We start from the raw sequence: 27,255 nt of genomic DNA on the forward strand, positions 1-27,255 counted from the left end.
AGCAGGACTAAGTATTATCTGCAGGTGCCCTGGATTAGTTTGATTTTAAGGAGAATGGAAAGCACAAATAACCTACAACCACGGGGTGGGGGAGGATCATCTGAATTGGCTCAAAATTTGGAAACATTACAGTGAGTTCCAGCAGCAATGGTTTAGCAGAGTACAAATGAAGTGACTAGAAGAAATACCTTCTCAGACAATTACAAACTACTTTAATCACATGGCTCTGAATCTTGAAAGGGATACATTGCTATCTACAAATTGCTTAAACCCCTTCCTACAATAGCAGTTCCTGAAATTTCATTTTCCTGCTCTTTTCCTTCCTCCATGAATCTCTTATGTTGCACTTTCTAAAGCCAGCTGAGGCCAGTTCATAGTCTCTCAATAGCTAATCTGAAATTTGTGATATTTTATCGTCACAACTAATTTTGGCCTTTGAGCTTTCCAAGAAGCTGCATCTGTTTATACAGAAACAGTTATTTTCATAACCCCACTACTTTTATTTTATTACATTATGTTTCAGTTTAATATTTTTAAGTACCATTCAATTAGTTGTCGATAATGCCTTTAAAAAAAATCTTAACTGAAAAAAAAAAATTCTTATTGAATAAACTGCACTCTAAGTAATAAAAAGCTGCTTTAAATTCGGTTTATTTATCATCACATCAGCCACCACAAGCAATATCTAACAATCCTCTAAAGTAATAAAACTATGCTGACCTCTAAAAACCATTCCACACTGTGTTTTCATTCTTTCTATAACAATGCACTCAAATGCACAGCAGCAACAATTACAAACACATCTGGGATTTAGTAACATAAACTGCCCTACCACCTTTGTGAGAGCACAGGCCTATAGTGCAGGTCCAGAACTGACTTTAATGAAACGCAGAAATATGCAGGTTGGTTGGTATCAGTAACACGAAGGAGTTGCAAGTCATTTACCTTCCTTATAAGGTAAATAAGCATGGGAAAAATCAGCTCCTTGCTGATGTGCCTACCTTGTTACTGGTACTCGGGTTGACATGGTATTTATAACTGCTACACTGCAGTCACTTTTGGGACAGTAATACAATGTCTAAATCCTCTGACACAAGCAAGAACTACAGAAAGCTTCAAAAGGATGAAAGTAGTGTTAATTTATCAAGGAGAAAGGTCTGCTTTGCAAAAATATTGTACTGAGCCAAAAGGTGATTTGTTCAAAACAACACAGCCTAGGATACTACTGATAGTGGGCTGAATACATAAGCCCTGATCTGTTTTTTAACAGTGACCTCAAAGAAAGGTACACAAATCCCCATAACAAACACTGAAACTAGTCCGCTTCAGCATGTTTTTGTGATTAGCTAATGACCAAAACAAGAACATTAATCATGCATTTATTATTAAAACAAAACATGTGTTTGTCAGAGTTTGAGTGACGATGCTAGAACAAATTAGAAGCTACTTCCACATAGAATCATAGAATAGCTTGGGTTGGAAGGGACCTCTAAAGGTCATCTAGTCCAAACCCCCTGCCGTGGGCAGGGACATCTCCAACTAGATCAGGTTGCTCAGAGCCCCGTCCAGCCTGACCTTGAATGTTTCCAGGGATGGGGCATCCACCACCTCTCTGGGCAACCTGTGCCAGTGCTTCACCACCCTCAGCGTAAAAAATTTCTTCCTTATATCTAGTCTAAATCTACCCTCTTTTAGTTTAAAACCATTCCCCCTTGTCCTGTCGCAACAGGCCCTGCTAAAAAGTCTGCCGCCATCTTTCTTATAAGCCCCCTTTAAGTACTGATAGGCTGCAATAAGGTCTCCCCGAAGCCTTCTCTTCTCTAGGCTGAACAACCCCAACTCTCTCAGCCTTTCTTTGTAGGAGAGGTGTTCCATCCCCCTGATCATTTTTGTGGCCCTCCTCTGGACCCGCTCCAACAGGTCCATGTCTTTCTTATGCTGAGGGCTCCAGAGCTGGACGCAGTCCTCCAGGTGGGGTCTCACCAGAGCAGAGTAGAGGGGCAGAATCACCTCCCTCGACCTGCTGGCCACGCTTCTTTTGATGCCCATGAAGCAGTACTTTTGTTTCAAAGAGTATGTAGGCCATACCAGTTCAGCACAATTCAGCTCCAAACAGGAACAAAACTAATAAACATTTCCTCAAATCTCTTACGTTTCTCACCAGTCACATTGCACTGCTTTGTTGTATTACAGTCTGTCTCTGCTTGTCTTTTTTCCCCCCATTGGTGTTCCACCATTCTTCCATGTCTCTCCCCTTAAAAATAGAAGAAAAAAGTCTTTCAGTGTTTTGTAATTGAAAGCATGCTATTTTCAGATCATTATAGGACTACACATTACTCTCCTCCTTTTGTCTTATCAGTTGAGATAGCTCCTTGCACTGAGGAACCTAAATTTGTGCAAACTCAGCACAAGACCCTAATCATAGAATCACTGAGGTTGGAAGAGACCTCTAAGATCATCGAGTCCAACCATCGACCCAACACCACCACCCACTACACCATGTCCCTAAGTGCTGCATCTACATGTCTTTTAAATACCTCCAGGGATGGGGACTCCACCACTTCCCTGGGCAGCCTGGTCCTATGTTTAACCACTCTTTCAGTAAAGAAATTTTTCCTCACATCCAATCTAAACCTCCCCTGGCGCAACTTGAGGCCATTTCCTCTTGTCCTATCGCTTGTTACTTGGGAGAAGAGACCCACACCCACCTCGCTACAACCTCCTTTCAGGTAGTTGTAGAGAGCAATGAGGTCTCCCCTGAGTCTCCTTTTCTCCAGGCTAAACAACCCCAGTTCCCTCAGCCGCTCCTCATAAGACTTGTTCTCCAGACCCCTCACCAGCCTCGTTGCCCTTCTCTGGACACGCTCTAACACCTCAACGTCCTTCTTGTAGTGAGGGGCCCAAATCCTAGTGACTATCTAAATGTTATTAGCACACACTTACTAAACTTAGCAGCATAATTGTGGTTCAGTAAAGATTCGCCTTCAACTCCAAAAATAAACTCATTAGATGTATCTTTTCCTTGTCTGTGAAAGTTAAAAAGATCAACTGTATGCTCCTTCTGGAAGTCTTTTTGCTCAATGTTCAATAGCAAGAAGCTGGTGAGAGACTTCCAATTCCAGACGAACGGTATTTCCAAGACTAGGATCTGCAGAATTGTTCAACTTTTGATACAGGGAGGCATCCTTGCTGTCAGTTTTCATTTTTTACTGATCCATTAATACTAAGAAATCCTATTCAAAATAACAGAAGATTCTGCCTTGCAAACACCTGTTCTCTTATGCCCCAACATCCTCATTTCCACAACGGCCTCATTAAATCATTTCATAAGAAATTCTTTACAACCTTCCTGCAAAAAGATTTCTCTGTTCCTCTACAAATGAAACTCCTGGATTTAACTAATATTGAAAAGAATAGGTTCCATCATTACTTGATAAGGAATGAGAAATACTGTTTTTAAAGTTTCAGGAGAGTTTCTACTATGGAGTATGCTTGCTGCCAAAGTTTCAGTCATGAGTAGGGGGAGTATGACTATGACTAGTGCCACACAGATGTGATTGTTACAGCTGGTAAATGGTACAGTATATTAAATCTGGCACTACAGAAAACCAAAAGCCATATCTACAAGGCTTAGTGGAATAAGCTATCTTCCTTCTGCTAAAAATCTCTTTTCTAGAATTAGACCAATAAAATATATCTTAACTTTAGTATTGTGTATATTTTAAACTCATATTGTTTTTGTCTTTTCTTTGTTTTTTTATTATTTCTGCTGAGATATTTCTATAATCATGCAGAATATAATATACTTTGTGTACCTGAATGGTAAGGGAGAGTTAGAGAGCTTACTAAATCATATGTACATCTAAAGCACTCTTGATTTTGTAACAAGAAAAAAATTGATACTGTAATTTTACAGCAGTTTCTCCAGTGATCCTTAATCAGCCTTGTAATATATAACTAGATTCACCAAACAATTAAAACCTAAACTCATATACCCAGGCTCCATTATGATAACTATTTTAAGTGCCCAGATACACAGTATTAAGGGTTGTTTCTCCTCCTTCTGTCTGAGAAAAGGGTCAATCCAAAAAAGCAGCCATACAATTGGGAAACTTAAGGTTTTCAAAGCACGGTTCTTACAGGTACATTATATTAAGCCAAACAACACTACAGGTAGTTTCTTAAAATACCCTCTGAGAGTCTAGGTGCCAAACTTTTCCACTGAAATCACATGAATTCTGCTATAGGTTCAAACTAGATTCAGTACTGAACTTTTTAATGGCAACAAGCATATTACAGGAGCATAATACCTAATGTGATGCTGATTTCATTAATCTGAGCACCAAAAATATGATACTTCAGTATCTAGAGTGGAACATTGATGCACAGTCACATACAGAAGTCTGAAAAGCATTGCTATTTGGTTAAGCAGGTTTAGCAGCTCACATTATAAGGAGAGAGAATTAGAACCAGAAAAGAATATAGGACTCCCTAGCGCTGAGGACTAACCGCAACATTTTGGGTGTTTTATAAAGCAGGGGAATTCATAATTAAACACCTCATAAGGAGGAGAATTAGTTGCTTTAGAGCAGAGGGGCTGCCATGGGAATCACCAAAGAACATTAACATGAAATGCTGAGACATCTCTTAAAATCCCGTAACTCTCTAGAAGCCAAATAATTTATTTTGGGATGCAACAAAGTAATTATTTTCAAAAAAAGAGTCATAATTCTGTCAGAATTTTTTTGCAAAACAATGGTAATAATAACAAATATCAATTCCCTTTTATTAAATAACTCAGGATAAGTGCAGAGTGCATAATATTCATATCCAACTTCCAACAATCTCCCAATTCTAAAGTAGAGTATACTAGACTATGCAGTTACTTGAGTAGCTAAGTTATCAGGTTTTGATGCTGAATATTCTGCTGTTTTATGTAAGCATTTATTGTATTCAATAATCACTGTGAACCAAGTTACTAATGGAAATGTCTTCCTTTTCATGTCAGATTTCTAACTGACCAGCAAGCATTTGCATAACACAAACCAGCTGCAAATGGATCATAGAAGAGCCACATACCAACACAGCTCCCCATATCATCTTTTCCTAGATGAGTATGTCAATATTAATAAACAAAAGAATTTCAACTATTTATAACCACTTATTGTCTAAAACGGTTTCAATAAAAACTATGTTGTTTGAATCAGTGGTTTAAATAAAATAAATTTAGCTAACACTGTTAAATCTGTCTCTAAGTTATTTTACCATGTTTTATAGTCCTTTCCTTGACATCAGTGCCGCTGTCAGGCATTAACTATGTGGTTAGTCTTCTGAGACTACAAAGTTCCCCCCAAATCCCTGTTTTTAATTTTAGCTATTTATTACCAGCTCTTTCTCTTTAGCCTGGGTCCATCTTTGCTGAGAACCTGATACAGCCCTTAAAAAATACTGTGTAAGGTCATTGCTGTTTGCAAGTACAGACGCCGTATTTTAGAAGTTCAGCATATAGGTATGGGGTGGGTTTTCATGCTTTTTTCCTGCTTATGTCTGCAGATGGGTCTCAGTGTGCTGCAGATATCCTAGCCTTCAGTTTCTTTGGAACCATAAGCATATGATAATCTGTGCTATACTTCCATTAACTATCCCCGACATGGTTCAGAGTTAGCAAGCACCAGATTTCTTTCACTGCTTTAACCAACTCAACTTGAAAAGAAAAATTATAGTCTAAACCCCTGCTTCACTGCAAAGTGACGAAACTTTCCAGAGGGTTACAGACTTAGAGCCTATTATAACTGTTCCATTATTGCTCCCGGTATTTCCTTCAGTTGTTTTCCTCCTGGTATGATATACAATTCACAGTAGTGGGACTATTTAAAATGAATGAAACATCTATTCATAGCTGCGGGGTCTCCATAAAGCCAATGGTGACTTTTAGTCCTACTTGCCAATGTCCTATGTTTTTACACATACATCTAGCTAGCTAGCTAACGAGATGGGAAAAATTATATTGGAAAAGGAGTAAAATCCAAAGTTTTAGGATTTAAGCCACCATTAAGTAATAGAAATGAGGAGACAATCTTCCATTCAAGTGGAAAGGCCCATATTACGTATTCTTACAGAAACACTTCTGAAACTGCCCCTAAAGCACAGCTTGTTCTTCTCAGCATCAGACACACCTGATTAGATATCAGAAGACACTTCCAGTGAGCCCTAAATTATGTCAGAATTTTTTACAACCCATCTCTCCTCAACATCAAACACACGAATGTCACAGAAAGAGACCCACAGGTATAAGACATACAGTTTGGGGGGGGAAAAAAAAAAAAAAAAAGAAAAAAAATTGAGGTGGCCAAACCTAAGTTGAGGCAAGACCTAGTTAATTCAGATAGGAAGAAGGATGAACTTACACCAACTTGCCTACAGCTATGGAGGGCATCACCTACCGATTTTTGCCAGACAACTGTGATATTGAGGGGTTTGCGGTTTTTTAGGATCCTAATGTTATTAAAGATTTAATAGCTGTAGTATCACATAATGCCTGCTTCTATTTGTGACTCATCAGAAAAACTTCATTCCTCTGTCAGAAATGGACATAACAAACTTTGGTGTTGATATGTCCATACTGTCCTGATCCACGCTTACACCTCAGGCCATGGGAGATGAATTCTCTAAACACATGGTGTAATGAGGCTGCAATTCAGCCAGGAAACCACCCTCATATTTATTGAAGAATGAGGAATATATTTCTAACAAGTCACACGATATTTTCTCAGATATTGCATTTTTAAGTGTAGACTTTCTACTGGCGTAGTCCACACCTGACATGGTGAAATTAACAGCCATGTACAAATTTAAATTGCACACTCCTTTTAAAGAAACCAAAGAGCTTTGCATAACGCATAAGCATAGTCTCTTCTTATGAAGAAACTAAAATTTAAGATACTTAAGCGCCAAGCAAAACATAACCCATACACTTTCTCCTAAATACACCTTGTGTATCTTTACAAATTATGCTCAAATAAAAGGATATTGTACACTTGCAGGACACGTTACCTCCCAGAGCAGAGCACAGCAGAACAGACACGAGGCCTGGGTTCTTAAACAGCATTCCATCACAAACTCCTTCCATGCCCTGCGGGGAGCAACTTCCAATCTGCCTTAAGCACAAGAATGGAGTCGCTCTGGCTATTCTATATATTATTTTTCCAGCATGCTCGGGCTGTGAATGATTGCTTAATATTTTTCTTTCACCTATCTGTTTAGGAGATATGGCAGTGGGGAAAGGTAAGGAAATTCCGTTTTCACTAGAAGAAATCTATTTCAGGTAGTGTCACCAAGATTCAATCACACAAATTTAATTTTATAAATATTTTTAACATCAGACAGTGTATTCTGCTCATTCCTGTTCTCAACTCAATTAAAAAACAACAACAAAGGCAGAGGGCTAAAAAGCTTCAAAACATGAGTTTCACTGTGGCATGGCATCAGTTCTCCTACCTCTGTAAGAAAACTTACAGAACAACTTTCAGAATATGAGATAACATTCTCTCACCTGTTCTTTTTTTTTTTTTCCCTTAGCTGAAAAGCTTCCATGACAAGCAACCTTAAAATAGGTACTTTAAGAAAGATGCATCTTGGTGTGTGTTCGTAGCTCCATAATCGAGCACAGATTTTCTTTTATCCTGAATGTTAATGATCATGGTAGTGCTGGTAACACTAAGTATACAGCAATGCTTGGGAAGCAGGTCTGCTTGGTAGCTAGCATCTGCTATTAAGTACATGAAGAATTTCTATATGTAGAGAAAGAGTCATAAAAAGACATTCTAAGTCCCAATACCAGAACTATAAAGAACGTACTTAATTTGCTTTAAAGGGACTAGTCATATGAATAAAGCCTAAAACATCTAACTCTACAGAGCTTCTAAAATACTTGTAATCTCTGATCAGTAAATAAAATAATGTGTGAAACCAAACCTCTTCTCAATCTTTTCTTATTTTTCATACATATATGGGATTTATTGGGGAATTTCTTTATTCAGAAGATTGTTCAGCAACTTAAAGGATTTCAGAAATAGGACCATACAAAAAAACACTTTAGTATGAAATCAGCAGCATTTTCAAAAGTAGTCATTCTACTTACATAGCTATGAAGCAAATACAGAAATATTGGCTTTGTGTTCTTATGAAATGCATACAACTGTGCATGAATGAAAAAATCATGCCTTAATTCCACACACTTCCAAACCTACCAGTATAAGCAAATACATTTGCTATTTTGGATATTTGAAAGTAGAAAGTGATCATAAATTATCTGAAAACTGGTTTTAGGAGCACCTAGTTGTCCAGATTTTTGTTTTTTGTAACAGTAGCCTCATTTATTGCAGAAACATACCTCACAATACAATATAGTTCATGTAGCACTCATGATAATTCTGTAATAGAAATCAGCTGCTATGATTTCCTGTAGAAAGCATGATACATTATGGATCAAAACCAACTTAAATACTTTCTGCTTTCAGTTAAATGTTAGAGATTTCTGGCACAAGATGTTAAAATTGATTAGTAGACTGTTTTAGAGCACTTTTAACCCTTCTCCTCAAACCAAAAAGCCCTGAAAACTCAAGATGCCACCTACAAACTTGGTTAAATCTAATAAAAAAATAAGACTATTGGCAATGGAGCTTTCATAGCAAAGTTTCCATTTCATTGAAGGTCCCAACACTAAGAGTTGTGGACTCCTATGGATGGCAAAATATACACTACAAAATTTAACAAGTACTCAGCTACAGAGAGGTTATTTCATCCAGCCAAAAGCAAAATGACAAAATGTAATTATTTGGCAAGGAATACACTTCATTTTTACCTTATGGTACTGAATGTTATTAAAAATGTTTTAAGCATCACATTCACCAGATTGCTTTTGAAAGCAAGCTATATAGCGGTATAAAACCTTTACATTTTTACATTCAGTCAATATTTAGCATTCAATCTGAGGATCTCACACCCCCACACTTGCAAACCAGATATTCAAAACTCTTCCCTGGTCAAAATCCAGTTTAAAACTTGGGACCTCCTCCTCCAACTCCCAGGAAGAAACATGCAGAGTAAGGTGCCGTGAACCCCTCAAAATCTGTCCTATCATTACAGGGTTAGTGAGGAATTTTGCAAGTGGGCCCTCTAAAACGTTATTGCCATGTTACAGATAAGAAAACAAAGACAACGAATTGAGTTGCTGAAGATGAAAGTCCATAGAAGAAAAAAACAACAGATAGAGACCTTTATCTTTCTTACATTGGTTTCTGGTTTTGTTTTTATTCATCGTTGCCAAAACTTCCTTCACAGCAAATAAACACATTCTATTGCTTCAGGTTTCCACAGAAATATGTATGTGTGATCCAAATCTCCCAAGTTTTCATCTACTAAGGACTTAACCCCTACAAACTGAAAATAGCTACTACACATTGGAAGAATTATTTAATTTTTCATGTAGAACTTTCTGGTTCCATAGTTTCTGTATCCCCTTCTATTACTTTAAAAATACATTGTTTTATCTTCTTCAACATTTATGTTTCTTTTTAGTATCAAAGGAAGCTGAAATCTAGGGATTTGTAGGAAAAGATTTTTGTTCTCATACAAGCATCAGTGCAGCCACAGGTTTCAGCTATAGCCCTGCTGCTTTTATTTTTCACATTTGATTAAGAAATAAATATGATACTCTCTCTTTTTGTAGGTGGCAAATCTCTTCTGAAATCTGGAGCCATGCTGATGCAAAAGGAAACAAAAGCACTGTAAGTTTATTGTAAATAGACTCTGATTTCCGATTGGTGAGACAGTTCTCTCAGGTTTTAGAACTGTAATTTAACCCACCGGACTCAATAAACTTTGAATAAGATTACATTACAATGAACAAGTAAAAATACATATGATTTGAAACAGATATTCATCAATCTTGAGAGCCTTCATTTCATCTTATGCTCTGTACCATTTAAAATATACTTAATTGGAAAAACTAAATTCCATTTTTAGTAACCATACAGTAATGTATAAAACACTATTTATAGATGTTTTAAAAGTATTTGGAATTTTTTTTATTTTGGATTTTTTTTATTGTATTTTTAAATACAATAAATACAAAAGAAATAATATCTTCTTATATAAAATAAGTTAAGGCTAACTTTTTTTTGCATCTTCTCTACTTTACATATGTCTTGGATCCTTCTGGATTTGATCAAATGGCAAAAATGTCCAAGAAAACATTTGGATTTGCCCTCATTTTTGAGTTTCACAAAATTAAAATTCCATCTTTAAAATTTGCCAATACCACTCAAAATATTATTTATAGCTCCTTTAAGCAACTTTTCATGCCAAACTTACATGGTATGTAAGTTCGCTGTTCGCAGATTTGGTTTGGGGTTGGCATGCCCTTGTCAAAATCTGACATTCCTAATTTCAAGTATCTATAATCTACAAGAGTTTCTCAATAAAGCCAACTTTTAGTAATCATCAAGGTCTTCCCACTTCAACCACGAAAAAACCAACACATTTCTAAAATTGGCAAGAATTACAAAAACTGGTCTTGAAAAAAAGTATCAAAGTATTTAAGATCGAGACCCAACAGTGTTTTGTGTTTGTGAAAGTGAATCAGAATAGGATTTAGGCCACACAATTTCTATACAAAGAGAAACTTCTTGGCAGCCAGAAGAGGGAGCCAAGTATCTGGCCTAGATTCTCCAAAACCTCAGAAGAGGCATTTCTTAGATGAAGGAATTCCATTATAAGATTCCTTATGTCATAGGCTGAAGACCACTGATAAGCTTTAAATGCTTTAATACTTGGTTTGATTTACACAAATGGATTTCCAGCACAGGTATTAACATCCCCTTAGCTGGATGCAATAATACATTATTATTGACTCTTCTCTCTCTAAACAAAACACATCATCTACTGTTTGGTAGCCACAGCTGTTGAACACCTCTTTGTCAAGAGGTCGCTCATTTGTTGGTAATGGTAGTTGGCCATAAATGACGTGACAGGAAAATGCCTCTGTCTGGTGTCGAGAAATAGACTAAGAGCAACTCTTTTTTATGGTTTAGTTGGTAAACTCTTCGCATTATTCTTTATACGTGAATTTGGATTAGTTTCAAAGTCCCATTTGAAGGCTCCATCTACGTGAAAGAAGCAAACAAATCAGTCAAAAAAACCAAAGCAACATTATTACCTTAATTTTCAAACATTTATGAACATTGATTTTTGGCCTGTACTTCAAAAACTAAATTTTAAAAAAAAGTGTTTTTAGGTACTAAGAGTTATTACTGCTTTGTTAAGGACATTAATGTTTATTTAGGCTATATAGACATGCTGACAGCCTATATACATATCGTAGTGTTTAGAGAGCCTAAGACATTGTAGCAGCATAAATGAAATTAAATTTCTCTTCCTGTGTCTCATAAAAAGACCTTTGTTTATGCCACTATCATCATAATTATTTGTAAGCCATATTACTTGCCCAGAAATAACTACATAAGAAAGAAATGAGTACACATTTACAGAGAAGAGCTTCTAGAAGCTTTATCTTAACATTTCCTCACATCATTTGATATGCTTGGCTGGACCTCTGAGTAAAAATAAATTATCACTTTAAGTTTGAAGCTGTACTTTTGTAGTAGATTAAAATTCATGCATCTTTTCATTTGATGACTGCTTCAGGCTTTCTTTTTAGGCAGCTTCAAAAGGGGGAATATATATACACTTTTTAAACGCTGAGCTGCCTTTTTAAGCTGGACAAATACGAGTTACAATGTGCTCCAAGGGAAACAAAAAAGGAGCATGTTAAAAACTGTCATTTGTATGAAGAAAATAACTCCTGAAATAGACATTTCCACATTTGCAGGACAAATTCATCACTATCACAAGCAGACTTTTTAAATATTCTTATTAAGTTTGCTGGGAAAGTATACCATTTATAGCAAAAAATCCCACCTACATTCAAGTTTAAATATCACTTTGCTAAGCATCTAACTCATTATTAGGATCTAATGATTTATGAAGCCTACATAGTCATCGATTTTATCAACAGAAAATTTATTATTTCATTATGATTCAGCAGAATTACTGAGATATTCAATTTGAAAATGCCTACAACCTTCAACTTTGTTCAGAATGTAATTCTGTGCGTAATATTTAGTCATCTGTGCCTACAGAAATAAATTTGGTCAAGAGAATTGTGACATAGTTTATATAGTTCCTAGGATCTTCATTTATTTTGTTAGTAGTATGATTTTTCACCGTAGTAGTTATATCAGTATAGCTCCTGTTCTGGTTCTGCCCCAGTACCAGAATACAGTTTAGTCCTCTGCATTTACCAGAATATATCACTCCAGCACAAAAACTTTTCTATAGAAATGACTGTATCCTTGAATGGAAAAGATGCTACTTTAATCAGGCTATTATATGAAAGGAACACAGTATATGATGTATAGAACCTTGTCCCTAACCTACAAGTTTTCAATTCGTGTCCCGCAGGGGCACAGAGGATTATGCAAGGCATCTGAGAACCAGGGTCAACGACCAAACTCTCTTGTAACAAAATTAAACCCCACTTTCACAATCAGTTTTTGGAAACATTTGGAAAGGTAGATAGGTCTGATTCAGTAGGGATTCATGCACATTCAGCAAAGTATTAAGGTCTGTGAGGAGCAAAACAGGAGAAAAATTCTGAAGGATTGGACAACTGGTAAATAGATATGGAAGGTAAATTGCCATAACAATTTCTAGGTGAATAAAACTTCCAAAATTCTTTTATGCAATATTATTTTTAATGGCAACTAATAAAAGTATTTTGCTTTTTCAGCAGAACAGATGGAAATTTACCATTAAATTGTTTTACAACACTTTTCAGAAGCAGACTTCAGAATTTTACACCAAACACCATTTTACATCACTAGGAAGAGCTGTTTCTTAGTGTTCTACAAAAAAAGCCCACAAAATTAAAATAAATAAATAAAAATACTATTAACTTCTACCACCACTCAAGACTGGTTTAACTACTGTTCGAGCAGACAGTAGGATTGTCTCTGATTTAAAGAACTCAAAATTTACAAGCTCTTCAGAGGAATCACTAATAGATGGCATAGATATCTTACAAGCACAGCAAGGGGACAGAACTATAACACGATGTAAAAAACCAATGCATTCTGTAACTCTTTGGCAGTTTTGTCTGTTTACTGGTGGGATGTTTCTAGGAAAATATTTAGCAAGACACTGGGGCAGAGGTTCTAAGAGTCTCTTCGCAGCATTTTCCTTTCAGCAGAGCTGACGTGCAACAGCCACACAGTGCAGAAGGCAGAGACCTGTGCAGAATTCCCATTGCTGCACATCTAATAGCAATTATGAACCCCACAATTTAAATGGTTAAAAACCTTAAGAAATTCCCAACAGCAACATTTTAAAAAATAAAATTAAGAAATACCTTTTTAATTACCATGTTTCAATTCTCAGGAAAATAAGCTGCCTTCAACAGAATCACCTGACAGAAATTGCAGTCTACAAGCTCCAACGAAAAAAGATTGTTTACCATGGTCAAGATGCCGGACCCTGTTGTATCTCAGCTGCCAATAGCACACAAAGAGCTCATATAATTTAGCTGAGAGCAATTCTTTGATCTAGCAGGGAATCTCCATGTTACTTTCCCATCGTCTTCACAGATTATGCGTGACCTTTTGTTGTTTCGCTAATAACTACTCATAAAATATAACAACATATAACTTAAATATGCAAACATTTACTACAACAATTATAGGTCTGGCCAAATGAAATTCCCCATGCTGCAGTCATGGAATACATGAGCGGGCGTCATAAACCTAGAATCAATTCTGTATGCTGGGTTGTGCAAATAAGCTCAGAACAAACACAAAATCCTCTGAAATTGAGAGATTCAAAGTAAATGAGGCTTTTGGATAACACTGTAGTAGTTTAATGTTCTGATTTTATAAATGTTGAATAGCAGAACAGGGAGAGAACTTGCTCCTGACTAATACATTATCCCAGGAGTAATGAAACAGAACTGACAGATGTGAAAGAAAATCATGCTGATATTTTCTAAAGATGTATTGTTTTTTTCTTAGTAAAAGAAAAATAACAATGCTTCCAGGGACAAGCCAGTTGCGTACAGCCATATTTTAACAAGGTTCCACAAGGACAAAATATCGATAGGACCCAAAAAACAACAACAAAAAAATCCTAAAGAACTGATAAGACAGGCATCTGAAATGGATAAATTAATTTTACTAGGTACAATAAAATTCTCTGCTCTGTACGTCAGACAGTCATTTAGGGCCTACTCCACTGTAGCTCATTAAAGATTTCTACTGACTTCTGTGATCTTTGGTATAGGAGCTGAGATTTTTCTAACTAGAAAAAGAAATCATTCCAGTTTGCACAGATGCAAATTACAGTACAAGGTAGGGAAAAAAATAAAATCAAGACCCTAACGTATCCTTTCATGGCATAAATAACAATTGAAAAGGTTAATCTAGTAACACGGTGCAGATGACTCTTAAATGAGACATTCTCGGGGTTGCTGAAGTTGAAAAGCACTGTGGAAAATTCCAGGACTTGTCCCTCCGTGCTGGAGGAGATCGCAGTGTCAGATTATAGGACAAACTCCATTTCACTGTCATGGTTTAACCTCAGCCGGCAACTAAGCCCCACACAGCCGCTCGCTCACTCCCCCCCAGTGGGATGGGGGAGAGAATCGGAAGGGTAAAAGTGAGAAAACTCGTGGGTTGAGGTAAAGACAGTTTAATAGGAAAAGCAAAAGCCGCGCACGCAAGCAAAGCAAACCAAGGCATCCATTCACTCCTTCCCATCAGCAGGCAGGTGTTCAGCCATCTCCAGGAAAGCAGGGCTCCATCACGCGTAACGGTGACTTGGGAAGACAAACGCCATCACTCCAAACGTCCCCCCCTTCCTCCTTCTTCCCCCAGCTTTATATGCTGAGCGTGACGTCATATGGTGGGGGATATCCCTTGGGTCAGCTGGGGTCAGCTGTCCCAGCTGTGTCCCTTCCCGACTTCTCGTGCACCCCCAGCCTGCTCGCTGGTGGGGTGGGGTGAGAGGCAGACAAGGCCTTGACTCTGTGTCAGCACTGCTCAGCAGTAACGAAAACATCCCTGTGTTATCAACACTGTTTTCAGCACAAATCCAAAACACAGCCCCATACCAGCTACTACGGAAAAAATTAACTCTATCCCAGCCAAAACCAGGACACACTGGCTCAAAAAGCACTGAACTCCTCTTTTTTGGTATATTACCTTGACAATGGTATCTCTGCAATAAGCTATTTTAACACCCTTGTCATCTCTTTTTTTTATACATACTGTACATATTTAGACCTACGTTAACTCATTTTCTATGCTTCCTGCAAGAGCTAGTTTCAAATTTCTGTTAAGAAGTGCCAACCATATAGTGATGCACCTTTTTCTTATGGTACACAATGAGGTGTAGGCTAGAACTTCACCACAAATCACAGAATCATAAACTCATGTAGGCCAGAAAATAACCCCGGAGGTCACCTAGTCCAGTCTCCTGCTGAAAGAGTGTCCAGTTAGAGCAGCAGCTGACCCACATTTTCCTTAGCCTTTTTCTTTTGCTGTCAATGCGCTTCTATAAGACATTATGGTTGCCTTTCACATCCCTCTTTTTTTTTCAGCTCCAGCTGAGCTTTGAATTTCCTAATTCTATCCCTGCATGCTGAGGCAGTGTCTCTGTATTCCTCCTGGGTAGCCCATTGCTGCTTCCACTTTCTCTGTACCTCCTTCTGGTGTTTGAGCTCAATCAAGAGTTCCTCACTTATCCATGCTGGCCTTCTGCCATGGTTGCTTGACTTTCTAAACATTGCAATAGACTGTTTTTGTGCTTTGAGGAGGTTGTCTTTGAGTATCAACCAGATGTCCTGTGTCCCTTTGACCCTCCAGAGCAGTCTTCCATTAAGCCTGCCAAGAAGATCCCTGAGTAAGCCAAAACCTCCTTTCCTAAAATCCAAGCTTGTGATCTTACTCTTACTTACTATATCTTACATGATTTTAAACTCCACAGTCTCGTGGTTACTGCAGGGAAGGATGCCCTTTGCCCTTTATATCTTTGATCAATTCCTCCTTGTTTTTGAGGAGATGCAGCAGAACATCTCCCCTACTCAGCTCATCATTCATCTGCCTCAAGAAATTATCTTCTGCTTGGACCCAAGCCTATTATGCTTCCAACAGATTTTGAGGCAGCTGAAGTATTCCATGGATACAACAGCCTGTGCCTTCCCTACACATGTGAACATTAAAATTTATTTCACTTTCACCAACATTGCATCTCAGTGTCTGTTGACAATACCACCACTATATCCACTTTCAAAGGTGGCAGTGCTACCACCTTGTCCTGTTTGTCCCCACAACAACTATTCAACTGGAGGATATACTACTACATATGCCATCTCCTGAGAGTTACAGAGGTAAGGTCCTACCATGAGGAATGAGTTGAATGATCAGCATAGCAAAGTGGAGAATTAGTACAGTGCATTTTTATTTCCTGTTGGCTTTCACTGCTTATCTTCCTACTTTGGTTGTTAGATCATAACTATGCTCTGATACAAGATGCTATGGCTAAAAGCCAAAGTACTTTCTCATCAGCTTGACCCTCCAACTCATATCTACACAGAAGTAGGCAAGTTGTCCTATTTCACTGCAGTTACAAAAAGTGTGACAACAATTCAGGAAAATAAATACCATAGGAAATTGCTACCTTTGCTTTTAGAAGCAAGCAAAACATAAACTCCATTTGCTCACAAAATTTTTTTAACAGCATAAACAAGAGGCTTGCAAGCCACATGATCTTTCCCTTTCTTTTCAGCTCAAATAAGGAACATTTTTCACTTCTCACTCCTCTTATCTCTTCATGATATAGTGCCTTTTTCCTCCTTCATGCTTAGGCGGTGGAACTGAATGCTGATGAGACAAAACTAGGTGCAACACTAGACAGTCGCTTTCAGTCAGCTTCCCTGAGCTACTACCCACCCAACTCAGGCTATTTTTAGTAACAGGTAAGCCAGATGTACCAAACTGAAATGAGCTTTATTCATATATGCTAGGTTGATCATATCATTCTGTCATTCTTAACCAGTGATGAATAAACAAACATGATTGTTTTGGGGGGACTGGAAAAATAAAAATTTCCTAATAATTTTGACTAATATGTTTCGTCTTTGTGAAAGAGGTAACAGCAGTCATACAACCAAATCCCACTGAAATTCCCTGTTCAGGAGAAAGACATCTTACCGCCAAAAATACCATGATATTTTCAACTACCTTTACCGGAAAGGTCAACAAATATCTATGACAAATATTTTAAAGCTCCTTATATGATGACATAGGCTTCTTAGCTTTCCAACAAATGATAATATTGACAGATTATCGTCATGCCAATCTAATACAGCAACTCACAATTTATGGATGAAGATTCAGTAGAGGGTAAACATTAGAATCTAGGGTCAGATCCAGCTTTCTCAAAGAGAAAAGAGAAAAGAGAAAAGAGAAAAGAGAAAAGAGAAAAGAGAAAAGAGAAAAGAGAAAAGAGAAAAGAGAAAAGAGAAAAGAGAAAAGAGAAAAGAGAAAAGAGAAAAGAGAAAAGAGAACCCACAAAAAAGCCTCCATTGTCTTGATTTACAAAATCACTGACCACACAAGGTTGGTAAAACTGCTAGAGATTTGCAAAAGAACACAAAGATCAAAGTAAACAAACTTAAAATCTTTGGGATTAGGTTAAAAAGCTAATGCAGCATCTTGATCCAAGTATCCAATCAGTAAAGTGTATCTCATTACTTGATGTTAAATATAGAGCATAAAACCCTTTTTTCATTTTTCCAGTCATTTACATTCATATTTGGATACTGTCACAAAGCTCCCATGATGAGGAACGAAAATGCAGGGATTCAGGGGGTTTTTTTGGAGCCATTTTAATTGTGTTAGCTGACAGACTGAAATTGCACAAACTTATATAGGTAAAATGGCTTAGTATCTAAAATTTTAATTTCCAGTGAAGTATAAATACATTGGGAATATTAAGTTTGATATTTTTTTTTTAAATTCATGTTCCAAAAGTAAGCATTGGAACGACTTTAAATACATCTTCAGCCATGAAGCTGTGAATCTGTTTTTAGCCAAAATGATTGAAATTTCAGTTCTCCACTCTGCCAATCAAGTCAAGTGAGGTTTCATGCATTTTAGAGATAATGCAGCCTAAGGTCTTGTGGGAAGTTAGAGTTGGGAGCACTGCAGGTCCTTTCAGTTCTTGATCTTCTTTCTCAGGCCATTTTCACATGTTTCACAACTAGGGAACAGCCAGGATCTCATTCTCACACGCTCATAGTACAACAAACCAAAATGAATGTAGTAATAGTGGTAATAAGGGACGGATGGAGAAATGGACAGGAGGGTGAAAGTGACACATCAAGGGAAGCACATAGCATACTTTGTAAGGTAGCGCAACTCCCGATTTCACAGTGCTAACACTCCAAGTCATGGTGTTACACGGGCTTTAAAGTCTACCTTTCCATGGCTATATAAGAGACTAAATGGAACAAAATCAAGTCTGCTGCAAAAGAGCAAAGCCCCAAAAATCATACTGTGCTACAATAAGATAAACAAAAATTACAATATGCTCAGCATGTCATGTGATCTTTCTATAAATTTATCAAATACTACTTGAAATACTCTATTTTTTTTTTTTTTTTTATTCAAAGCCAGCATGGAAGGCTATTCCAGAACTTCATTCTTCTAACAGCAATGGAAGCACATTCTAATTTCCAGTCTAAATGCATTTATACTTAATGTATATTAATGTGATCTCATAGAATTATATTTAATTTAAAATAATTTTTCTCCAATATTTACTGCCTACAAATTTTCAGAAACAGCAGTCATTTCCCCCTCAACCTTTATTTTGCTGCACTAAACAAGCCAAGATCTTTTTATCTCCTCCAATAAGACTAGTTCTTCATTCCCCTCATTATACCAGTAGCACTTTTCCACAACTGCTCCTGTTTCCATGCCCATTTCTAAATGGACACACAACTACTACCGATAAATTATTTTCTTACAGAAGTTAATAAAATGTTCCAGTAACATTACAAACAAAACCGAAACAACAAACCACCAGTTCTTTACAGAGCTCATGCATCATATTTGGAAACTACATTCAGACATGTGGATTTTAGTATCATTTTCTAAGCAAATCTCAGAATATCATGGTCATATGATATATGGTCATATATCTATGACCATTTTATGCAAGGTGAACCTACCCAGCATAAATGGTGAACCTACCCAGCATAAATTCCTGCAAGTACATATCAATCACCATGACCTTAATAACTCTTATATATATATGTGTGTATGTGTGTTTCTATGTAGAAATATATAAAGGTGCTCAATAGTCCAATTTCTATTCAAACCCTATCTGGAATTCTCAGTTTTGCAAGTGTCCTGGTTTCAGCAGGGATAGAGTTAATTTTCTTCCTAGTAGCTGGTACAGTGCTGTGTTTTGGATTTAGGGTGAGAACAATGTTGATAACACACTGATGTTTTAGGTGTTGCTAAGCAGTGCTTACACTAGTCAAGGACTTTTCGGCTTCCCATGCTCTACCGACTGAGAAGGCTGGAGGTGCACAAGGAGCTGGGAGGGGGCACAGCCAGGACAGCTGACCCCAACTGGCCAAAGGGACATTCCATACCATGGGACGTCATGCTCAGTACATAAACTGGGGAAAGCTGGCCGGGGGGGGCCGCTGCTCAGGGACTGGCTGGGCATCGGTCGGCGGGTGGTGAGCAACTGCACTGTGCATCACTTGCTTTGTATATTATTATTATTGTTACATTATTATTACTGTTATTATTATTTTATTTCAATTATTAAACTGTTTTTATCTCAACCCACAAGTTTTTCTCACTTCTACTCTTCCAATTCTCTCCCCCATCCCACCAGGGGATGAGGGGAGAGTGAGCGAGTGGCTGTGTGGTGGGTCAGTTGCCAACTGAGGTCAAACCATGACAGCAAGGATCAGTCTTCTATGTATGTATTTGATCCACATTTGGAAATACTTCTTGAAATTTTAGGATGAACCAAACAGCTATCAGAACTTGATTTAAAAAGACCTACGTTAAAAATTTTTTACTAGGGTAAGGTAAAACAGTGCGTATGATCAATAGCACTTTCTTTTTAGAATGTATAGCTTTAGATGTACCCTGTAGCATACCTCCAGGACGTAACTTTCATTACAGCTCCAAGCAAGTCAAGATTTAGAAATGTAATAGCTAGCTCAGAAAGGGGGAAAAGGGAATTAATGAAAGACATTTAATAGGCTTGTGGAAGAAGACTTAAGTCACATTTCTTAAGTGTCCCATATAGAGTTCTGAAAAATAAGTAAAAAAGATACTGTTAATATAAGCCAGCATTAGTCAGGTATGCCACTGACCCCCTAAACACCCACCCCTCCAATGACAGTTCCACCTCACATCCTCCTGCCTATGATATCATACAGCCAATACAGTATTCTTAGTTTGCTGTGGGTGCTATCTGAATCACCTGAGAACAAAAATTATTTTCTTCCTGCTACTGACTGGTTCTGGAAAAATAGTTCCCCATATAATTCCTGGGATCTGGTCTATAGGTCAAGAGTTAAGACGCAGGTTCAAACGTGTGCACAGCTGTTACACATTCTACACAGTTCCCTGTTAAACTACAAGGCAAAGTGATTTTGAGAAAGGCCTCCCCTCAAGATGGGAAATAACATGGATATCCCATTGCTTAACAGAAAAGGACTCTTAAATTTCATGTAAGCCAAGACTCTTAAATTTCATGTAAGACGAGTGTACAATGGTCCCAGTAACAGACTGTGAGGAATAACACTGGTCTTCTACTTGATGAAAATTATTTAGGAATTATGATCTGCACTGTATGAAGTTCTGCCAGATAGTTCCCTGTGAATTAAATTTTAAAAGTTATGCCTTAATTAAGCTACATTCCTTCCAACTGGCCTTCTTCCCATGAACCTTAGACAGGAGGGTATTTGTTTGCCTCTGATCTTGAACCTAGGCCTGAAGCAGCTCAAGATTCTTTACGTACACTGTGTATCTCTTCCATATTTACTACGTATGTATCAGAAGACAGCTGAACAATTTAATCTCCATTTTCAGAAACATTGTATGGCTGCTAAAAACATCTTACAAATGGACTTCCTATTGTTTAACAGCTTGCATGAGTATTAGTAGGTTAAGATTAAGAAAAGGAGCTTGAAGAAAATATATTTTAATTAACTGATTAAAATTTAAGATGTGAAGCAAGAGCATGAATATGAATCACAATTCATATGCAGAAGAATTGTCCTTTGCTAAGTACAAATAACATACACAGAAAAATAGTACAAGAGAAACACATATCACACCTCAGCTATTATACAAAGTTAAGGACATGAAAGTAACCTTTTTGGTTTGTTATGCCTTCCTAATTCAATTAAATGAGAACAAAACTAAGATGAGGATTACATTTGCAAAGACATTTAGCATCGTTAACAGTGTCTGCCAGAGAGCTTTTTTTCCTTTATTTCCTTAAAGAGAAAACAAGAGCATGGCCTTTGAAACTTTCTATTTTTTAAAACAGAACGATAGTACTTAATAGTGAAAGCCTGTACAACAAAATTTTAAACCATAAACAGTTTATGAATTCCATTGATAAGGAACTCATCTAACAGGATACCTGCTTTTTCCACAATGGCGTTAACTCACATTGCCAAAAGAAAAATGAAAACAGCATCAATATTTTTAGTGCAACCATCTAGCAGTGCCACAATTTCTCATTGCCTTTTTTTGTTGTTAAAAAAAAAAAAAACAACTTGCTCTCTTCCAATGATGTGTCCTCAAAAGGACTACAGAATGAAATCCAGATTTACATTAATTTAGGGCAAATTTCAGCCCTTCACAGGTACAACAGACAATGCTCTTAAAACACATGAATATGAGTGCACAATAAACTATTACAAGTACACACAGCAAGTTAGCTACTCCACCATGCGGACACTCCCAAAGAGAGCTAACGCACTTCAATTTGTGCACCAAGGTGAGACATCTACATCATCCCTTCTAGGAAAAAGCAGTATGTGTGAGGAGCAGGCTCACCAAGCGTGCTCAAAAGAAAGCCTGAGATCACAGCACTGAAACAGAGCTGTACTGGTGTCTGTCTGCAAGGAACTGAAATTTTGTGTACCAGTCTCAGACACAGCTCCTCCAAGCATCTAAAGCCAGTTGTGCAAACAAAAAAATGTCTGTGAAATACACTTAGTGTAAACAGAAACTTAAAAAAAAACAACAAAAAAACCACAACCACACAGCACAACATCCACACAACTACTAGTCACTGAAATGAACAATGTAATTTTTACTAGAGAGGAAAGAGCTGATGAAGACTCCAGACAAAAAAAAAAAAAAAAAAAAAAAAAAAAAAGGATAGCTTCTTGATCTCTACCCTTAATAATTAAACTAGTTAAAAGACTGAAATGGAAGCAATATATCTTTATTTACACCATTTTTCTCTTACTGGCTTATCACAGATTCTGCAGAAGAACATCTATCTGCATATCGTGTTAGCAGTACCCAGCACATTGTCTACAGACAGCTTTCCTGAGTGTCAGCCTCCTCACATGAATCCGACGCTAGCTCTCACTTTCCTTTTATTATACTGAATAGCTTAATTTCTACTGTGTTTTTCCCATTTGTTGAAGATTCCTGTAGAAACCATATTTATAACCCAGATACTTCAAATTAAGTGACATTACATTTCCATTCCTAGGGAACAGAGACAAATAAGAAGCATCAAAGAATTTCCTTTCACGTTATTTGCCATTGTCTCTATCTTCATACTGATGCTCAATTCCTACAGAGTAGGTCGCATATTATGTAATAGCTATGTGTATTTGATAATGTTGTAAACAATCTGTAAAAACCTCATAAAACTTGGTCAGGCAAAACTAGTCTTCAGAAGGTTCAGAACTGGGCTGGTGAGACTGCCTCCCTGCCCCCGCCTGAAAAATCTTTGAAAATATCTAATGGATACTCACCCTTATCTTGCCACACTTACATTACAAGCTAAAGAATGCTTTCTTGCTATTTTATATGAAAATACAGTAAACACCGTAACAAAACCATTCCACCTTTTGATTCTCTTTAGACATTTCAACTGACTACAATGTGTATTTTCAGACTTGCCAGGTATTCCTCATTATAGCAATCACTGAATAAAATTTCGTTTCCACCGATAATGAAAATCTGTTACAAACTTCGTATTCCAGTTAGCATTGCCTACAGCATGCACAGAGAAATGTCCGAGCTAAACATAATATATGCAACCTAGGCTCTAGGAAGATGATGTTGTTGTCTGCCTGAAAAGCACTACTCTGTATTGTCCCACACACCCACACACACCCGCTCCCCTCCCTGTCCTTTATTCCTCATTCACTGTAGGCATTTGTCTGCTGAGAAAATAGAGGCTGACAGGGAAGGTCATTGTGACCAATTGTAAGTCTCAGCATACAAATGTGCCTTTTAGCTGTTGGCTCCACAGTGACCGTGTCGTATTATTGATAAATCCTTGAAAAGACTCTAATGTATCTTCATTTCAGAAAACAACTGCCTTCAAGGTTGCTCCGAGAAAATAAGCAGCCAGAATACTGAAGAATTCTCAAAGTTGGCATTCTCCTGAAGATTAAAAGATAATAACACTTCTATTAGAATCACTCTGCTACGCTGTATTGATCTCATCAGGGAGGCCACTGCAGGTCTAATATGAACAGAGCAGTTTTAGAATTAATCACAGGGGTTTTTATTACGGTTCATAGGGCTCCTCATTCAAATGGCATCGTTTGCAATATTTATGGCCTAGATTGGTTGCCATTATTAAGTGCAAGTGTGCCACATGGTGTCTGGCCTGCTGTGTTAAAACACAAAGTCATTCTTCAAAAGTAAATCTTATCTAAACTATGCACAAAAAGCCAATTACTTTTTGATTTACATTTTAATTTCACATTCAGCTTTCCCCTTATATACAAAAACCTTACTTAATCTTTGTTTTGGATTAACTAGCACGGGCATACAAGGTACACTTCGTAGTTTTAAGTAGACCGTTACAGCATATTAATGCACTCTGCTCAGAAAGATATATATTTGGTCAATGACAAGCTATAATTTCTCCGTGAGAGAAGAAAATGAAAAGGTGGAAGAAATACAGCATCTTGGAAAGTGGACTGGCCACTGATCTTCAAGATAAAACTGACTCATTAAGGCTCTCAACTAAGACTGTGCATTTGAAAATGAAAAAAGTGTTCGCCAATGTCATAGCAAGCCCTTACTGACCAGTTCCAGTAGTAATCTGAGGTACAGCTGTTTAATTTCCATGCTCCCTGCTTTTTCTTTTTTTAAATCTTCTTTGCCACTTCACCTATGCTCACTTAGATCATTCCTGTTTACCCCACCTCAACGGTATTTTCTTGCCATGACGGTGACAGAAGTTTGATCTGAACAAAGGTGAGTGAATATATGCACTCCTGATGCTAAGTTAATAAATTACTTGAAGTCCTGTGAAAATGTTTGTGTGTGGTTTTTGTGGGGGGTTTTTTTGGTTTTGGTATGTTCTTTTAAACTGGCAAGAACCTTAGACAGCACTCTCCTTTTCCTCAATGAATGGCAGGATGATCAAGCAAGCTCCAGGAGCCTGCAAGCCAACTAAACAAACAATTAAGCCCTATCAAGCACACTCAATTTGTTTTACATTTATACCCCTATGATAGTGTTAGCTAACTTACTGTCACATTCTTAAAATCATCCCATACAAAAGCCACAGAAAGAGTGCTGCAAACAGTGGGACCAGGAGGCGAGGGAGCCGATTCGGGCTGGTTGTTGTTGGCTGGGGGGGAAGGGCTGTGGTTTTGTCACTGACTTGACGTCTTCTCCAGCACACATAACCTCTGTGACGTAAGCAACACCAGCATAGCAGAACTGCATCTTTCTTTGTGGAAACTACACAAATTAGTAACCTTTGCATAAGCTTCCATGACTGGCAAAGCAAACTCTGCAAAGACTCGATTATAATGAAAGATGAAACATTTCAAAACGCCTCTCTTACCACCACAGCTTCTCCAGGATGAATAATTCTGACATTTCAGCAACCGACTGGCCTACTAACGAGGCAAACAACAACCACACGCACACGCACACACAGAGAAAAGGCCGCACCTTCCTTTATGCAGTAAAGGGCACCTGCCGGAGGCCACCAGAGCCCTGAGGGCAGCCTGAGCCCTCCCCTGCCCTGTGGAGCCCCCCAGCCCCTCAGAGGCACAGGCCAGGCCGTGGCTCCAGCCTGGGCCACAGCACAGCAGTGCCGGCGCCTGGCCTGGGCTCCCTGAGTAACCTCGGGCCCGACTCATCGCCTCGCTTCTGCCCGACTCCCCTGGGGCCAGTAGCACCACAGGGCTGTCAGGACAGGCACCCCCAGCACAGCCGCTGCCTCACTGCGTGGAGCTCCTCGTCCTGACCACGCAGCTGGGATCCAAGGCTGAACTTCCACAAAGACTAATGGTGAATGCGATGCTTTGGTCAAGAAACACACGGAGGGAAGGAGGGGCCCCTTTTGGCTGCATCTCTCGTCAGCGAAGAAGAGAAGCAGGCCTGCTCTTGAGACCACACTTACGGATCAATGTGACTTGTTTACAAACATATTCCCAGGTGCAGATTTAGGCTAAATCAAGTCAGAAATTACATACAAACAGGGTCCTCCTCTGTAACCGAATCCTTTTTGTCCCATAGAAACACATCCACACTACCATCTGATTTTCCTCCTTTGCAGTTTTTACCAGTTTCTCTTTTATTTACTAATCAGAAATCTGACTGAAAACATTTAGCTTTTGGGATGGTTTGATTCTGAAGTTAAGCATTACTGTATAACCCCCCCAACCCCAAAGTTTACATTCATGCTTCCATCACATCCTGGTCACTCTCAAGTGCACAGTGAAACAGGTTTGGAGAACATGGGAACACCTCAGATCTTTCCCCACACAACAGAGTCTTTCACTAACGGCCATCGGCACTAACTGAATACATGGAACTGGCATATCAGGTTTTAATCATTATCATCATTTCACTAAAAAAAAAAAATCCTTCTGGAAAATTAATTATTTAAATAAATTTTGCTGTTCAAAAGGGTTTCCAACATCCCTGGTAAAGTACGTTGATCATTTTTGTCCTAAAGCTCAGAGTCCATTGACTTTTTAGTGACTTTTGGGCAAGAAAACTGCACTGAGCTTTGCAGGGCCACATAAGGAATCTACACTCCAATTTCCCATTAAATCTAATCATTAACCTATAATAAAATGAATAAGAATTGGTTGTCTAAATATATCTGTTGACTTTAAAATCCTTCATTATGACATTCATTTCATTTGAGGGACTAATTATATGTGGTAAGCACAAACCTAAATGCTTTGAAGGATGGAAACACATTTAATGAACTTAGAGAATAATTGTATTTATCTGCTAAGTCAATGCAGAAGAACAGGTATGCTGCTCCATGCTTGGTTTTCCTGAAAGCACGAGGTATGAAGCAGTAATACGGAAAAGACAAAACAAAAATGAATCGGCAAATGCCTCCCAACGCCATTAAGACTGCAAGAGATATATGGTTACAAGCTTTTAATTCTGTAGACAAAACCAACGCCAAGTTCTGCTGAGATGCATCTGCTTTCCAGTCCCAACCTATTCACAGCATTCCCTGTGTCCATTCAGTCCTTCCAGGATTCTGCTGCGAATCATCTTCACATATTTTTGGATTCTTCTAGACTAAATGACCTGAGAAACAAAATAACCTCTGACTTTTACAACAGTATCATATGCTTGAATACACACACACACTTATTTTCATCTTTCACCTATACTGACCCACTCATAACTTCCATAAATAACTCGCACTGTAAACAACTCTCTTAATGGCTACCAATGAATACATTGGTAACAAAGAAATCAACCCATCTGAATTTCAGCCTGATGGCCAACGACAGTGTATCACATGTTATTAAAGCTGTTTGTTTCTGCTTTCTATGTATTTTCCACACTTAGTGGCTTATTCATATCCTTGTTGATCACTGCACTTAAAAGCCAACCATACAGTATATGA

The 27,255-nt window shown here is 37.9% G+C and overlaps 1 long non-coding RNA gene across 1 annotated transcript in view; it reads right to left on the reverse strand.

Annotated features, from left to right (window-relative positions):
* Positions 1-2,028: 2,028 nt before the first annotated feature.
* The window catches only part of LOC143165426 (uncharacterized), a 113,824-nt gene continuing 88,597 nt past the window's right edge, over positions 2,029-27,255 (reverse strand). Inside the window, exon 4 of the long non-coding RNA XR_012996253.1 lies at positions 2,029-2,254. This is a non-coding gene — a long non-coding RNA (uncharacterized LOC143165426). The remainder of the gene's footprint in view (positions 2,255-27,255) is intronic.

Source organism: Aptenodytes patagonicus, chromosome 11 (assembly GCF_965638725.1).
Source record: "Aptenodytes patagonicus chromosome 11, bAptPat1.pri.cur, whole genome shotgun sequence".
Taxonomy (NCBI): Eukaryota; Metazoa; Chordata; class Aves; order Sphenisciformes; family Spheniscidae; genus Aptenodytes; species Aptenodytes patagonicus.